At 41.6% G+C, this 8,165-nt stretch overlaps 1 pseudogene; it reads left to right on the top strand.

The window, feature by feature from the left end:
• The first annotated feature begins 6,651 nt into the window (after positions 1–6,651).
• Positions 6,652–7,517, top strand: LOC102492879 (S-formylglutathione hydrolase pseudogene; annotated as a pseudogene).
• The last annotated feature ends 648 nt before the right edge of the window (positions 7,518–8,165 follow it).

Below are 8,165 nucleotides of genomic sequence, written 5' to 3'. Positions count from 1 at the left end.
ACCAAACACAGAAGCAATTGTATTTGGGGCAGATGATATAATTGAATATAGCAGTGTGTTTTCTTACTGTCAGAGCATTTATATTTTATGAACTCATCTTGTACCCATGAAATGATGTGTTTGTTCATATTTAATGTCATTATCTACACCTACTTGACAGTCAGAGCATTAATGTGTTTTCAAGTTTATTGCCTAACTACAAGAGAATGAATTTTTAAAAATACTATTTTTAATAAGCTGTGGATTTGAAGTGGCGGATTTGCTGCTTTCATTCTAGTAGAGGCAGTAGATGTGAAAATATATACATATATATAGAGAGAGACCTGATACATGCAAAATGGAAAATTATAATGGCGAGCACCCAGATTTGTTTAATTTTATGATAGGCACTGGATTGTTAAATATAGACTCAGGAAATGTAATTACATAATAGTTAGATCTTTTAACACAAAAACAGGCTAGAAAGTGCTGTATCTTTTTTATGATTTAGTTAAAAATAAAAACCATGAAAATAAAATAGGATGCAGATTCTTAAAAATGAAATATAACCCATGGTTGAGGCATAGCATCGTCTATGTGCTTTAGGAGAGTAAGTGTATGAACAGTCAGCAAGGCTCAGCAGTCTTCAAGCAGCGGGGATGTGTCCCTATTGAGAAAATATTTTCCAAGGTTATGCCAAGCCTCAGAATCTCCCAGAATCCAGCCATAACCCCATCCTTCCATGGGAATCTTAACTTTTCAGGGAGAGCTGTTGGAGGCAGGGAAACCTGGACAGGTCTGATTGTGATCACTTTGGAAGCCAGCTGTGGCTAGCAAGTTTAGAGAAGGAAATGAAATAATGAGAGACCAGGGCCCCTTCTTAGGTAGTTGGGTGTGCAGGACAAAGACTGCTGAGGTCACTGTTGAGAAGGCAGAGGTTCCAAGTGGGACTCTAATATTTCTGCTGTTGAGACGCATGCTAGAGAAGGCATTGCATTTGGTCTTCATCTCTGAGAAAGTTCCCACTAGGGGAGGATATTCTGTCATTGTTATAGGCCAACCAAGTCCACTTGTGTCTTCTGGAGGTCAGTGAAATGAGAGGCAAAGGTTGGAGAAGAAAGGACTTTGTTTTGTACCTGGTTACAGACAGACAGTCAGCAAACACCATCAAACTTTGAAAAAGCTCAACATGTTATCAGTATTTATGTATATAAATGGATTCATGACAGTCAGTCAGAGTCAATTGCTTTCCCCTGAGTAATAATCCTGATTTCTTCAAATACCCACTCCTGGTTTTTCATCTGACCATTCCTCAAATAGCCCTCCCTATGCCTCAACACTTGGTTAGCTTGTGCTTATTCTAGACCTTTCTTAATATCAGAATGGCTGCTAACCCTCAAGCCTCTTACTTCTATTGTATTGTGAATGTTCCCTTTTGTAATGATCAGATTTGTTATTACTGTGAAATGTCTATGCCTAGACCAAGTTTGCTTAGGGCAGAAACCATGGCTGCATTGTTTACCATTTGCCTGCAAAAGATCTGGCACGATAGGTACTCAATATATCAATATATTATTCAATGGATATATAAAAGACCAAATGAAACAGGGGCCTTGGTGAACCATCCGTATCCCGACGAGGTGGTGGGAGGGAAGAGGCCTTCTTAGAGCAGCCTGTTTGTCTGCAAACTGTGAGTAGACATTTAGTAGTATATTAAAAATCCTCTATCCCAAATTCATAGACAGAATAGATTTGTAAATGTTCCCACTTGGCACAGGGCCAGAAGAAGCCAGCCCAAGAGTAATTACATTGCAGTGAGGCTGATGGTTATGCTAATGTTTGTCTGAGACCAGACAATGGTCAGAAGTGGAATGCAGGGATAAATGACTCTGAGAGATCTATAGATGCTCGGATCTAAGGCTTTCAGCTTTCCCACATTCTTTCAGGAGTGCCCTTTCTTGATCTTCTCTTCTCTGAGCCTTTTAGGGGCGGGGGAGGAAGGAGGGGCTCTTGTGCTCATTTAACTCTTAGGTTCGTATTTCTCATAGCACCTCGTGTGGAGCAGGTGCTTATTAACTATTTTTGAAAGTAGAGAAGTAGAAAAGAGGAGATAGTGCCACACTCCTCCCTGAGGTTCAGGGCCAGTGCTCATTGTTGAGGGTTCTGTGGGGCCAGCCTCTCCCTTTCTAATTCCAGGGCCATGGAGGTGGGGGAGGGGTGGAGGGCTAGGGGTCTGCTTTCTGTTTACTTACAAAAGTACCAGACTGCCTCAGCCCTGGGAGTGGAAATTCTTTGGAAATTAGAAAGTTAATGAAAGAAATGTAGGAAGCATGCATTAGCTATGGCTGGCATGCTTTCTACAAGTTCAGAGTGAATTAGGATGACCCTAAGGTTCTTACTTTATTTCAATTCCCTGCCCCATGGACAGAGAGTCACCTCAGTATTTGGCTACTCCTCACTCCACCGTTTCCAGCTTCGGGGATTGTCTTCTTCCTCACCAGGGCTAAAGCTTAGTGTGGTACTGGCCCAGCACTAGGTTCTCTGTGCCAGATTGGAAAAGTCAGATTCTGTTTTCCTTCCCTCCTCTGGATGTCCTAATGCTTACCAGTCATCGGCCTCCAACCATGTCCCTCAAAGTGAGGGCACTGTCCCAGAGCAGCGACGGACAGAGGCTCAGTGGTTCCGCAGCTGGCACTTGTTTTGGAGGCCCATTGCCCACAGGGAAGTGCTGCCTGAGAGCTTTCCTTTTCTCATAGCCTTAGTTCATCAGGAAATGGATGTTGACTTCACATGAGGAAGCTTTTCCCAGTGTCCCATCTGTCCCAAAGGTGGCAGTGCCCAGTGTGCTGCGCGGCCTGGTTGGGTTACTTCCTGCCCACCTCCTCGCTGCAGCTCTGGCTGCTCTGTGTCCATCTCCTCACAGTGGCTCATCATGTTGCATGATGTGGCCTTCATCTGCGTCAGCCACGTCTGTGTCTAAGGGCCCCCGAATCCCACAGATTTAGCTCACTCACGGAGGTGGGGAAACCTGGACGGGTCTGGTTGTGACCACTTTGGAAGCCACCAGCTGAGGCTAGCAAGTTTAGAGAAGGAGATGGAATAATAGGGTGAGACCAGGACCCCTTCCTAGGTAGTTGGGTGTGCAGGACAAAGACTGCTGAGGTCACTGTCAACAAGGCAGACATTCAAAATGGTCCAAAATGCAACTCTAGTGTTTCTGCTGCTGAGATGCATGCTAGACAAGGCATTGTATTTGAACCACAGCTTAAAAATATTTGAGAAATGTGGACCAGCAGATGACATAATGGTTACGTTGGAGGACTCCCATGTCTTCAACCACAGTTTGAGTCCTGGGTCCAGCAGGACTTAAAACTCATGCAGGTACATGTGCATGTGTGCACAAATTCTGAGAGGAGAATGGAGGAGAAAGCATTGCGGTGTGGCCATGCCCCCTGTGGGATGATTTCTTGCCTTCTGTCTCTCTAGAGAGTGATGCACTCTATAGCAAAAATCTCTCTCTCAAAAAAAATTGAGAAATGGGTCTACCTATGGCTTGCTGGTTATGTGAGCTGGATCCCACATAGTTGACTGAACAGTTGGAGTCCCAGACCGGCAGCTCGAAAAACATGCCAGTGCATGTGTGCCCAAAATCCTGAAGGAGGGAGAAATGGAGGAGAAGGGATTCTCATGTTATTATTTCCCATGGGGGGAAGGGGTAACTTCTTACATTTCTTTTCTCTCTCTGCCTCTCTCTAGTGAGCACATGCATTAATTTTTTTTTTTAGAAACTCAAAAAAAGAATGACAATAGAATAAAAAGCAATACAAATAAAAATATAACAACAACTATATAAATGGCATTTAAATTATGTTGGGTATTATAAGTAATAGATGATTTAAAGTACATGGGAGAATGTGCATATGCCATATGGAAATATAACACCATTTTGTACAAGGGACCTGAGCCTCTGCTGACTTTGGTATTTTTGGTGGGTCCTGGAACCAGTCCCCTGTGGATGCGGGGGACAGACACACACCCTTTCTTCTATCCAGATCATGCTTCCCATTTGTGGCAACTTTGAATCCTGCCTCATGCTCTTTTTTCAGGACGCCTTGGCCACTGCAAACCGAGGCAGGGGCTTTACTCTGTGCTCCCTGACACCATATGCACACCCCTGACCTGCCACCCGCTGTGCTGTGTGTTCTTTCTTATCAAGCAGCCCAAGAACTCTTTGGAGTTCTCTCTTTGCAGTGTCCCTAGCAGGTAGTCTATGATAGGCACTTAATGTATGTTTTTGAATGAATAATAGATAATTTTAAATGGGTGGTGAAAAATAATTTCAACTGGCTGGCTCCATGGCCTGGTGGTTAAGGCAGCCAAATCCCACGTGCCAACGACAGTTAAGTCCCGGACACCTTGGCTTGAGAAACACACCGGGGAGTATGTGTGTGCATGCCCAAAAATCCCAGTGGGAGGGAGAGAGAGACGGGAGGGGCTCAAAGTGTTATCATCCCCTAAAACGGGGGGGTTGTTTTCTCCTCTTCCTCTCTCTCTGGCAAACATACGTGTATTCCAGAAAAAATATTTTTAAAATAAAATCAGTAACTTTTAAGTTTCCTTAAATCCTAAGATTTTATAATTTGAAGCTAATTCATAGTATGCCCTAAGTCCATGACTTTTTTCTTCTTCTTACTCTCCATGTTACATATTATGGTTTCCTAGTATATTTAAGAAGAGATATAATAATAAGAAAGCTAACTTAGGCCACTGGTGGTGTGGTGGTTAAGGCAACTGGATCCATGTGGCTGTAGTTCGAGTCCTGGACCTGGCGGCCTGCAAAACACACTGGGTGTGTGTCGTGCATGCCCAAAATTCCAAGAGGAGAATGGAGGAGAAGGTTCTGTAGCATGACCATCCCCTTTGGAAGGTGTTTTCTCACTCCCCCCGCCCCCCGTCTCTCTCTCCATCTTTGTCTCTGGCAAGTGCAAGCACCCTGTAGCAAAAAAAAAAAATTAAAAAATTAAAAAATTTAAAAAATAAAAAAGGTAATCTTTTCCCAAAATACAGAGAAAATATTAGTCAAGTTAATATCTATCCAATTAAAATATTACCTAGTATAGACCTAATATCTAATTAATGAAACGCTAGTCATGCTTTGATCTATTATGTTTGATAAATATTCTAAGAATATTTATGAAATATTTGCTTAATTCTGGTGATAGCTCTATAGCAGGAAGCAAATGCTTACATTGAAAACGAGAGACCCACTGGTATTATTTTGTTAAACCTCTCGCATGCACACTTTTTGCAGTGTGGTAGGTATCGGAGGTCTAGAGATGGAAGCATATTCCATGGCCTTGAGATGCTTACCGTCTGATAGGCATGCACACACAGAAACAGAAAGTCCATTCAGATGAGGGGCACACAGATGAAGCTGCGGAGCCTGAAGAGGGATGGACCAGAGAAAGTGATCTGGAGAAGGAGGCACCATGTAAAAAGGAAAGGAGATACCTTGGCAAAGAGGGAGAGAAAGGCATTTGCCAAGTCTGGAGCCAGAAAAGAGCACGATGTGAGCTCAAAGCTCACGCATGGCGGCTGCCTTGCCTCTGCAGCAGAGAACTGTCCCAAAGTCCTCTACAGAAATGGCTCTTTACTTGGAGTAATTTCGATCCAGAGGGGATATTTGGAAATGTCTGGAGACATTTTTGTTTGCTCAACTGGAAGCTTGTGGAAAGAGGCCAGGGGTGCTGCTGAACATTGCATGAGGCTCAGGACCCTCACATCAAAGAGCACAGGAAAGCGACCGCCGGTACCCGCTGAAGTTCAGAAATCTTACTGCACATGTCAGACCATATGCCTGGCCAGAGACACGGAGGCCTGTAACAGTGTCGCGAAGGCCTAAAACAGTGTCGCGTCCTTCCCAAAGATGTATTGACCAAAATGTAGGCCGTAGGTGCAGCTGATGTTTAGATGGTGCTAACTTGGGAATATGTGAAATGTGAGGAAAGTACTATGAAGCCTGAGAAATCCAGTTGCTTTACACATTAGGGGAATTCTTTTGTTATGAGAGGTTCTTTCTAGGAACATAAGAGAATGTATAGTGTCATGATTAGGAAAGCAGGCTCTGGAATGATTTATGCTTGGTCTGATCTCTGATCTACTAAATCTGTGTGTGATACAGATCTAGCTGTTTGATTTCTCTGAGTCTTGTTTTCTTCAACTACAAAATTGAGATTATGATATATACTTCCTAAGGTTGTGAGGATAACACAGTGCTTCCATAGGTCAAGTTCTTAATGGAAGTCATGAGGGTAATAACAGCACAACCAACATTTCCTGTTACTGATTTACACGTGGTGTTTTATCTGCAGAAATTCCTTTGATAACAAATAAGGGAATTATTATTGTTTTCATCTCTCTGATAAGAAAACTAAAACAAAGAAGGGGACTGATTTTTCCAGTTTCAGAGCTAATAAGAGGCAATATTAAGATTTAAACCAGGACAGATTTAAGCCATGCTCTTAACTACTAGGCTATACTGTCTATCCAGTAAATTTTTCATATATCTTAGGCATCGTTAGTATTATTTTATTAGACTGCTTTATAGGTTGGTTTAAAAAAAATCTTTAGTTCTTGGTTTGTTCTACCTGGTGTGGCTGTCTCAGGAGAAGAATGGCTTTAAAACAGATTTCCATCAACAAGTGAGTTGGAGGATTTCAGGAAGTTTTTGAACATGACAGTGTTGAACTGAAGTGCAAAATGAAATTTGTTGTCTACTTACCACCAAAGGCAGAAACTGGAAAGTGCCCTGTACTATGTTTGCTGTCTGGTTTAACTTGCACAGAACAAAATTTTATATTGAAGTCTGGTTATCATCAGGCAGCCTCAGAACACGGTCTTATAGTCATTGCTCCAGATACCAGCCCTCACGGCTGTAATATTAAAGGAGAAGATGACAGCTGGAACTTCGGCACTTGTGCTGGGTTTTACGTGGATGCCACTGAAGATCTTTGGAAAACTAACTATAGAATGTACTCTTATGTAACAGAGGAGCTCCCCCAACTTATAAATGCCAATTTTCCAGTGGACCCCCAAAGGATGACTATTTTTGGCCATTCCATGGGAGGCCATGGAGCTCTGATTTGTGCCTTGAAAAATCCTGGAAAATACAAATCTGTGTCAGCATTTGCTCCAATTTGCAGCCCAGTGCTCCATCCTTGGGGCAGAAAAGCTTTTAGTGGATACTTGGGAACAGATCAAAGTAAATGGAAGGCTTATGATGCTACCCATCTTGTGAAGTCCTATCCGGGTTCTTGGCTGGACATATTAATTGATCAAGGAAAAGATGACCAGTTTCTTTCAGATGGACAGTTACTTCCTGATAACTTCATAGCTGCCTGCACAGAAAAGAAAATCCCTGTTGTTTTTAGATTACAAGAGGGTTATGATCATAGCTACTACTTTATTACAACCTTTATTACTGATCACATCAGACATCATGCAAAATACCTGAATGCATGAAACTTCAGATAAGAGAATCTCTTCAGGGTTATACAAATCATACTAAACAAAATTGCTGAGAAAAAGATTTCAAAACATTGGATTTCTTCATGCTTAAAGGGCTTTATTCTGTAGCTGAATCACCTTCTGAATAAATCTGCAAAACCTAAAAGAAAAACTTTAGTTCTGTAAAAATATTTTGTATTTCCAATAGGTTTTCCGTATTTATCAATATCAACAAAGATCTGGGAAGTAAGTATCTTCAAAATACTATTGGGTCATCAGAAAAATCATGACATATTTTTTTTTCTGTTTTACTATGCGAAAATATATCATGACTTTTCCAATGGCCCAATATATATAATTTGTGGTATAAATGATACTTTCAAATTTTAGTTTATTATGTGTTTTGTCTAGATCCACCTAGAGTTCTTTCAGAAGCCTTATTTGGAACTTCAGAAATGTGGTTTTTTTGTTTGATTGGTTGTGTTTTTTTTGCTTTAGACTATGTGTTTTTTCAATGAGCAGGTGTCTTTAGATGTTCTCAGGTACCAGAATCATGAACATATTTCTTTATTCGAGTACTTTTTTTGGGGAATAAAAGAGCAACTCTGCATTAATTTAACTATTTTCTGAGCCCTCAGTGTGTCAAGTAAACATTGTGTATTTAGCCAAGTAAGCACACA

This window comes from Tupaia chinensis, unplaced genomic scaffold (genome assembly GCF_000334495.1).
Source record: "Tupaia chinensis unplaced genomic scaffold, TupChi_1.0 Scaffold000037_9, whole genome shotgun sequence".
NCBI lineage: Eukaryota > Metazoa > Chordata > Mammalia > Scandentia > Tupaiidae > Tupaia > Tupaia belangeri.
This window is presented reverse-complemented; position numbering and strand designations above follow the sequence as displayed.